The sequence below is a fragment of the Emydura macquarii genome, unplaced genomic scaffold (assembly GCF_026122565.2).
Source record: "Emydura macquarii macquarii isolate MOO-44397 ecotype Brisbane River unplaced genomic scaffold, CSIRO-AGI_Emac_v2 contig_67, whole genome shotgun sequence".
In the NCBI taxonomy this organism is placed as follows: Eukaryota; Metazoa; Chordata; order Testudines; family Chelidae; genus Emydura; species Emydura macquarii.
The window spans coordinates 7,423,196-7,433,392 of record NW_027130204.1 but is presented as its reverse complement, the minus strand read 5'-3'; positions in this window follow the sequence as shown (position 1 = coordinate 7,433,392).

Here is a 10,197-nt window from a genome sequence, read left to right as displayed (position 1 = left end):
TACAAATATATTAAGTGCATTATTCCTTTAAGGGAATATGCCATTGTATTACCTTAAATAGTTACTAAAACACTCCAATTTAAACATACTGGATTAGATGAAACAGTAAAACAAGTTTATTAACTAATAAGAGAGATTTTTAAGTGAGTGTAAGTAATGAGGCATAACACTCAGAAATGGTTACAAGAAAAATACAGAAAAAATGCTTACTAGCATTTATTTAAGAAACTGTCTCACCATATGCTCCAGCGGATTACTGACCAAACTCTCAGGTCAGGGCAGTGGCATACGGAAGGGGAGAGGGGTCAGGCCCCCAGGCACCAGCATGCAGGGGCACTCGGCAAGCACTTCATGACGTGCAGAAGGCTCTGAGGGACACAGGAGGCTCTGAGGGGCGCAAAGCCTCCTGTGCCCTCCGCCTGTTGTGAAGGGCTGGTCCAGGGCCGGAGTGCATTTACCCGCCACTTCAGCCCCACAGTTCGGCACCAGCTCAGATGGGGCAGCCTCACCCGTTGGCCTGGGAGAGGATGGGGAGCCAGGCAGGCCCTTCATGACACGTGGGGGCCACAGGTGCGGAAGCAGAAGCAGCTGCCCCTCAGCCTCCTGCACCCCCCCACCCTCTGCCTGTTGTGAAGGACTGACCCAGTGCACCCCATTCCCCCAGGCTCGGGGGATGAGACCACTCCCATCCAAGAGGGTGCCAGGCTGTGGGGCTGGAGCGGTAGGTAAGTGCAGGGGGTGGGTGCACTGGGCTGGCTATTTACGATGGGCGGGGGGCACAGGAGCCTCTGGGAGATGCCCCTCGGTGCCCTCCCCCTGTGCGTTGTGAAGGGCCGGCCCAGCCTCCCTCCCCAGGCCAGGCGGTGAGGCTGCCCCACCCAAGCCAGTGGTGGACTGTGGGGCTGCAGTGGGAGAGGCAGGTGCCGCGTGCCAGGTAAGTGCAGGGAGCGGGGGGGGACGCGGCAGAGCCAAGCCTGCATTTGCGTACCTCCCCTGTGCCTCACTTCACCACCACCGTCCCCCACCCCACCCTTGCAGACTTCCCCCTCCTCGGAGCAGCTGGGGGCAGTGCCAGGACCATTCCTGCCCTGGGCTGGGGGTGGTGGGTGGGGGGGCATGAGGCCTGGGGGGCGCAAATGTAGGCTTGGCCCCTGGGCACCAGAGACCCTATGTACGCCACTGGGTTAGGGCACCTCTCCCAGTGTCCAAAGCTGTTTCCCTTTATCTTCTCAGGTGCAAACAATGAGGGGAGTTCTTGAGGTGTCTGCCGCTTCTTTTTATCATCTGGTCTCCCTTTTGAGAAGCATTTCCAGCTGGGACCAAAGTGACAGGCAATCTGGTGAAGAAAGTAAATGCCATGCTGTTTCTTTGCTAAGATGGAGATTTTTGGTTTTGCTGCTTCTTTGCCAAAAAATGGCCACTTAGCAGGTAATGGTCCATCAGCCTTGTTGACACAAGTCTGAGACATCAGCTTGCCATTTATGTTGGAAGAACTGGTTCAGCCACTCAGCAAACGTATCTCGGAAACATAACTCTGTCATGATTTCAGATTATGATCAGAACTTAACATAAAATGTTGCTATGTGCATTTTGCCATGATAATGATCTGCAAGTTATGAGTTTGTGTTGCTAATACACTCCATTAGCCACTGTATAGCAATGCCAAACAGTGAAGATAAAATGCAGCACTGTTTCATGCTAGTGTCCACATTGAACCACTATGTTATCTGGTTGTCCATCCTTACAGAGCACTTTACAGCTCTGAACATAGCCTTGATGATGATGATGATGATGATGACTTTAGCTGGAATTCCGTGGGACTGAAGAATATTCTACAATGTATGTCTGTGCAGGCTGTCAAATGCCTTTTGAAAACCAGTGAAATTGATGAAGAGGGGAGCTTGCCATTCTGTTCATTCTTCTTTGATGGTGTGACTATCTGATTTGCACAGGTTCTACTGGGCTGGACTTGTCTAAACTTTGCATCTACTACATCTTTCATCCTGTGTAGTATCATAATGCAGAAGCTTTCCCTGTAACAGAGATTAATGTAACTCCTCTATAGTGGTTACAGTCAGTAAGGTCACCCCAGACAATGACTCCATGTTTCCACTGGTGAGGACGAGTCTCTTTTTCCCAAACTTCATCAAACAGTTCTGTCAGTTTAATTAGGATTGTGATATTAATAATTTCTGCTGTAATTTGATTATCTCCCGCTGCTTTATTTTTCAGCTTTTTGATTGCAGCCCAAAGTTCTAACACCAGAGTTAATGTCCAGTTGATGAGGTTCATGTTTCATCAAAATCTGATGCTGAGGTGGGGTTGGGCCTACTGGGGAGTTTTCTGAAATGCTCTGCCCATCTGTTTTTCTGTTCTCCCTCAGTTGTAAGCGTTTTTCCATCTCTGTTTTTTATTGGCCCATGTCCTGTTTTGAAATTTCCACACAGGGTTTGTCACTTGGTAAATGGCTCTGTGGTTTCCTCTCATAGCAGCAGTTGTAGCTGCTAGCTCTTCAACTTATTTCAGTTTGCCTTTCCTTTATGTTTCTTTTCACTGCTTTGTCTGCTTTCTTATACTCCTTTTCATTTTCCAGTGCTCATTGGCCTTAGGAAAACTCTTGAATACCATCAGTACTTTTCTTTCCTCAATGAGATGCCATGTCTCTTGGCTTATCCAGTTGCTGCCTTGTCTGTCGATACCCAGCTATGATTGCTGCAGCTTGAATCACATTGTGTCTGAGCAGTATCCATTTTTCTTCAGGGCCGGTCTGTTTCTCACCTTCCTTTGCTTCTGACAGGGCTTTAGATCTGTTCCGTACTTCAAGTTGGAATTTCTTACAGTACTCATTTGTTTCAGTTTTATACTGTTGATTTTCTTTATTGTTTTCTGTTTAAACTTGCTCTTTCTCTATTTTAATTTCAGTTTAGCAATGCAAAGATTGTGGTCAGTGCTGATATCTGCTGCTCAATATGCCCTTATGTTTTTCGACAGATGACCTGAGTCTTAAGCTAATACACATGGGGTCAATCTGATTTTTTTTCTCTTGCCACCTAGAGAATTCCAGGTTTCTTTGTGTATGTTTTTGTGAGGGAACAGGGTACTTGCAAGAACTAGGCTGAACACCAAGCACAATTCAGTGCGTCTCTTGCCATTTTCACCCATGCTTCCCCATAGCTCTTTCCACTCCTTATTGTCAAACTACATTAGCATTAAAGTCACAAGGAATAAGTCATGTTTCATTATTTTGTCAGTCCCACTTTGGAAAAAGTTGTAGAACTCGTCTTTGTTGTTGTTCCTGTGTTGTAGCATAGCATTGGCACACTGACATCTTATGAATGTGGCTTGTAGTCTGGCATATATGACTGTTGGTTAATAGGTTCCCAGTTGATGAGGATTTTTTCACAGAATCTGTCATAATGAGTGCTGAATGTGCTGAATACTTCCTCTGAATGTTTGTCACTATGACCTGAATAAATGAGATTTCTTTCCTTGCTGTATCACTTATCCACACACATCTATCCGCTTTCACTGATGCCCCAGACTCCAAGTCTATAGTTGTCCATCTCCCTCATGGTCTGCAAGATCTTTGATGTTTGAAACAGCGTTCTCACATTCCAGTAACCAACTCTGGAGTGTTTTTTTGCTGAAAGCATCAAACTTTTCAGGATCCTAGCTTCCGGAGACTGACTTTTTCCAGGAGCCTTCGTGCAATACAAGGAGTTGGCAGTGTTGTTTTTTCTGGAATGGGTAGCCTGGTTCCATTTCTACAACCAGTGAAGTGTTTTATGAGGTTAGCTAGTTGGCCTTGTGCTCAACCCTCCCTGCTTTATCTGTGCTTGGGACTGGCAGCCACATCAAGGCGCAGCAGGTGGGGTTTTACGTATTATGAATTGGTAATAATAAGCGCGCAGTAAAAATTCTTCTGGAAATAAATGTGCAGCAGCTGCGAATTACAAAGAGCAATTAGACCATGTTATGAAATAATCATCTGCTAAATTCCATTTTGCAGAAGTATGCAAACCTGATAAATTGCTAATTTTATCTCTTGTAGAAATTAAAAATGGGTTAAACTCTGATTTAAAAACAAACAAGCAAACAATTGTGTTCAGGATTTTTTACTGAGTTCTAGCCCAGATATGCATACCTGTATATGTTTCAAAGGACAGAAAAGAGATGCTATTTGGCAGTTGTAAACCACTACTTTACAGAGGCTCCAATAGGTACTGCTACTGTATGCATAATAAAATATAAAAGAACAGATGGCCATTTTAGCAGCCTTCCAAAATTATGCTCACCTAAAAGGTCAGAGTGATTGGTTGTGTGGTGGTGGTGGTGTTTTAAGGGCTGAGTAAGTTGCTTCATGTTGGTCATGGTAATAGTGGGTGTAGAGTTTTTTTGCCTGGGTCGGTCCATTTTCAGGACTATGTTAGAAAGCTGCATTATATAGCCATCATTTAAATGCGCTGCTAGTTAGCACTATGGGCAACTGTAATTTTGAGACTAAACTCTAACATATATACCAAAAGATCAGCTAGTAATATACAGAGTGCTCCTTATAATGTTAAACAGCAGTTACCTTTAAATTGTTTTTCCTTTACTTTGCAATGTTCAAGTGTCTCCTTGATTCCAAATGAGTAATAGTTTTGCAGTTGTCTCTTGTTGTTGTTTAAATCAGATTCTTTTGCTTGCTCTAACATTCCATATTTGTCATTGTAAATTAATTATGCTCCTCCTGTCAGATTCTTTCTCCAGCATATGTGGCTTTATTAATTCATCAGCTCCTAGCTGGCTAGAATATTATGGATTTTGTTCATAATATTTTCTGGTTATTGAGTGCATGGCAGGAAGTATGAGTTATTTTATTTGTGTCTGCACTTGGTCTGGTATTACAGACCAATTATTCCCAGACAAAAAAGAAAAAAAGAAATGATGAAGTTTTCTCCCCACCTCAAAAAAATTGTATATAGTCTAGAAGCAGTACCAATTATGATTTGCATTACAGTAGTACTTAGCAGCCCAAGATCCTAGTGGTTAGAGAGTGAAGGGACTAAGAGTCAGAAAACCTCTATTCCGTTCCCAGCTCTGCTACATGGTGAGTGTCACAGTTCCTGAAGTAACTTACTCCTCTGACCCCCTTCTTAGCCTCTTTGAGGGCACCTCACTTAGATCTCAGGCATTGAGTTGTTACCTTTCTCAGGCCAGGAGATTTTGCTTCCAGATTGGAGATTTAGGATATGGTTACTCCTGCAATTCACTGTGATCACCTTTGCAAGTACATCAGCACCTGCCCTCCTGTTCTCAGAAGCAACGACAGGGTCAATCAGATGACAGGCAACCATCATAAAGCAAAGTATTATTTATTCAGAACAAAAGCATTGCAGAGAAAAGGTAGCTTGAAAACAATAAGTAGCTTATTTATGCAGATCTTAGCTTACCAGACAACCATTCGTCTTCCACAAAGAGATCTTGATAGAAACAAGGTACTTCAAACCCTTTTGTCACAGTCTCATGTCAATTCTTGGTCTGGGTGAGAGTGAAGCCTCATCCTATATAATGCTGGTTGCTTTTATATAGTTTTCAGTTCTTTGCTTACCAGTCTTTTCTATCCAGATAAAACTAGTCTATGCTGTTTCCCAAAGGGGGTGAGGTTTCTCCAGGCTTGTTTACCTGCCTAGGCATTTACATTTATTACCCCCCAGTGATTTTAGTTCCTGCAAGAAACTATGATAACTCCCCCATGTACACAAAATAGAAATGCTAGCCCATATAAATAGGTATGACATTTATAAAGTTGATATGATGGTCTTTGAGTATTTCATGATTCTATAGCTCAGTTCTCAGGCTGACAGTTCTGGGTAGTTTGTTCATGCTTACATGATGTCCCTGCAGTCACTGCTTTGCTTGTCCTGTTTCAAGAAGGCAATTAACCCCTTTGCACCTAGTAGTTAACAGTACTGCACAAGGTGAGAGGGGAAACTGAGTCCCATTTTTCCATAAAAATAAATCGAAGTTTCTATGTATTCATAATATCTGTCACAGTGAAAACTTGAGTAAGTCATTTAAGACTTCCAGGAGCTCAACGCAACCAGACCTTTGTACTTGTATGGAGCCCCATTGTTTTCAAGGCCATAACCTCTCTCTCTTTATTACATACAGTATTGCAGTCTACTCTTCTGTAAAATTGGGATAATATGGAGTCTCCCGTCGATATCAACGAATGAGTTGTATCAGCAACCCTTTGTGACTAAGTTTATTTGTGTGCATTTGTGTGAAATGATGCCAATCCTTGATCCGCAGATGCAACCACAGATGCTGCAGGTACAACCTGCAGTTGATGGAGTTACTGATATCGCCTTTCTCCTTTCTCTCTTTTCCTCCCTTATACTTGCTTGTTTGATTCCAAAGTTTTTTATAGCTAAATGGCAGTACTGCCTCCAGCTAGCCCTGTCCTCGGCCAAATCCTCCCAATTATTGTATTGATGTTACAGGCCTTAAGATTTTGTTTCAGGGTGTCCTTGTATCTTACATGTGGCCTTTCCTGTGATATTTGTCCATTTTTCAATTGGCTGTAATGCACAGCTTTAGGGATTCTGGTGTCCTCCATACTCTTGATGTGTTCAGCCCACCAAAACTGGGCTGTCAGCACCATGCTTTCCACATTTGAAATTTGGCACCTTTCAAGGACGTCTGTATTGGTGATTCTGTCATGCCATTGAATGTTACAAATGGATCTCAGGGAGCGCTGGTGGAACTGCTCAAGTTGCTTGAGGTGTCTATGGTGGAGCATCAATAACTCACATCCGTACAACAGTGTGGGCAGCACCTCTGCCTGATACACCTTGATCTTTGTGAGCAGTCTGACCCCTCTCTCATTCCACAGATGATGATGAAGTCTCCCGAAGGAGGAACTTACCTTGGCAATGTGATGAATGGCCTCAGCATCAACGCTGGCAGTGTTGGAGAGTAGACTTTAAGATAACAGAATTGTTCGAGTGCTCTAAGTTGTGTGCTTTCAATAACAACAGCAGGCTCTGCATAGTCCTTGATTGGAGATGGCTGGCACGTGACCTGTTTTTTTCAACCTGATAGTGAGTCCAAAGCTGCCTGTGCAAACCAATCAGTGATAAATTGGATGTCCTCTAATAAGTGAGCTACCAGTGCGCAATCATCTGCGAACAACAGGTCCCTAATCACTAGTTCCAGCACCTTAGTTGGGCCTGCAGATGTCTCAGATTGAACAGTCCTTCATCTGTATGTAGACTTCGACTGGATGTAGACACCATGGTCCATATCATGGAAGGCATCCAGGAGCATCATGGAGAAAATGATAGAAAAGAGTGTTGGTGCTAATACACAGTCTTGTTTTGTGCCATTTGAGACTGTGAAGAGGTCAGAGGATTTCCCACAGTCCTGTACCTTGGCCATCATCCCATCATCAGGTCTATAAAGACCAGGTATAGATCTTGGTTTTGCTCCAGGCACTTCTGAATCTTTCTGGCTTTGAATATCATGTCTATAGTTCCTCAGCCAGCTCTGAATCCATGCTGTGATTCTGGTAATACATTGTCTGAGTTGTTTGATCATTCTGTTGAGCACTACTGTAGTCAGTATCTTCCCAGCAAAAGATCGGAGGGAAATCCCATGGTAATTGTCACAACTAGCTCTGTGGCCCTTCCTTTTATACAAGTGGATAACTGATGCATCTTTGAAATCCTGGGCACTGAGCCCTGTTTCCAAATACACTGGAAGAGTTGTGTAAGTTTTCTGAGCAAGTAATAAGAACCTTAATAAAGGCAGAGCTTCTTGGATGAAAGGTGGTATGTTGCTTAAAGTATCAACATAGACACACTTTTTTTTAAAAATAAACAACACGAGATCAGACATAGAGAGTGACCAACACCTGTCCTAGGGCCTGATCCATTTGGAGTAAAGTCATTGGAAGTCTTTGGAGTTGAAGTCAATGGGAGTTGGATCAGGCCTGTTATGAAGTAAGGAAATACTAATGAATCTCTGTCCCACCATCTTAACCCTAAAGATCCCAATGTACCCAGAATGTTACTCAGTTCTATCTTGTACTGATCTGTTACTTATTTCTATTGCTTATTTTGGCTAAGCAGTTGTAGGCCTGAATTTTGTTGCAAATGTATTATGGGTCAGTGGTTTGTATACTGGTGCCCTCTTTACCCTCCACCAGTCATTTTCTTTAGGAATCTTTTAATAAGTAATAACAAATTCTCTTGTACTGAAAGTAGAATAAGTTTGGTGTGAGAATTCACACTTAATTTGTTTGTGGTGGAACAGAAAGAACTTTGCACATTTACAAACCATATAGCCACAATGCAGTCTCTCTAGTGATACTTAGCAATGACCACTGTACTCAGCTGTTCACATTGCATACTGCTATGTAGGGATGCAGTGTACTGCAATAGCAATAGCCATGGTCAGTGGAACAGAATCTCAAAGAGCTTGATGAGCCAAAAGTTTACTGTAAAGGAATGTTCTTGCTATCATGAAGTCCAACTGAAGACAGTTTGCCTGCTTACAGTAGGTAGTAAGTTCTGCCCTACACTTGACAGTAAATGCTTTTAATGATTGGACCATAAGTGTCCATACTGCATGTGCAGGATTGCACGAAGGCCCTGGTCCTCCAAAGATGCATAACTGTAAGCATGTGAGAGACAAGGTGGGTGAAGTAATATCTTTTATTAGATCGTCTGTTGGTGAGAGACACAAGCTTTTGAGCTTGCACAGAGCTCTTCTTCAGGTCTGGGAAATGTATACAGAGTGTCACAGCTAAATCCAAGGTGGAACAGATTGTTTAGCATAAGTAGTTGAATCTGCACAACACTTTCAAAAGATGAGCCTGGGAGCTTAAATTCATAATTTTGCTAGATACTAAAAATCATGGTCTTAATAAAGACACTAGATTTATGGCTTATTACAACAACCTGTAACCCACTAACTCCCATTTTTGTCCTATAATTACAGGAGTGTTAACAGGCCACTTCACCTTGAATAAGCCCATGTAAAATGTGTTAACTACTTATTCTAAATAATCTGTTCCATCTTTTTTCTCTCACCAACAGAAGTTGGTCCAATAAAATATATTATCTCACCCATCTTATCTCTTGAATATCTTCAGACCAGCATAGTTACAACAACACTGCATGTAAGCATGTGAGTAATTTAATAATACATGTATAAATCTTTGCAGGGTTGGAGGCTAGCTGGTTACTACTGAGTATCTTGACTACAATGGTACCATCTCCTATTATGTTGTAGTCACCTCTCACTTTATTAATCTAAAGATTAGTGAAACACTGAATGATCCTAATGGATGTACAAACTTTAATAAACAAAACTAAGAAGCTATGTCAGTCCTTTTTTTTTTTTTTTCTTTTTTTTTTCTTTTTTTTTTTTCTTTTCTTGTAACCATATGTGCCTTTGAAAATCAAATAGTAATTTTGTAGTGAGTTTGCTCTTGTAGAGAAGTGCTGGATTGTTATCCTCAATTTATAGGTGGCTTAAATAGAGGCACAGAGAGGATAAGTCCCATGGATGAGGCCAGATGGCCAGCAGAAAGAAGTCTTCTGTCTTCAGAACAAATTAATCAGAGGCAATAGCAGTATCAACCTGAGCCTTGTCATCAGAACTAATGTGCTTAGATCTGTACAGGACACAAATTCAGTCCCTACCTGAAGGAGTTTGCTTTCTTGAAGATAGACCCAGCAATGGCAACATTCACTGGGAAGCCCAAACGAGTGCAAGTTGAAGGGTTTTTCCCCCCCCTACTGAGTTTTTGTGCCAACTACTCTGCCTCCAAAACACTTTATTAACCACATTGTGTTCTTCAGCAGTTTATGTTGGAGTATTATAAAGACTGTAACAGCAAAGATATCAGCATGAGTATTGGTTAGAGGAATGTTTTGAAGGACAGAAAACAGATGCTGTGCGGAAAAAAAGAGACTAGCACATTTTGAAGCCAAATATAAACTTGGGTAGAGACTCTGGTGACTAAGCATGATCTAATGCAATCTCCCTTGTTTTGAACAATTCCAAACAAATATATTTTATCTTCACTTTTCTCATGTGTGCAAATCTATAAAACAGGGGCTGTGATGTGTATATACTGTTTAAAAATACACAGACTATAGGCAAAGAAAATGCCTTACTCTTCTTGGTTGTAACATTATTACT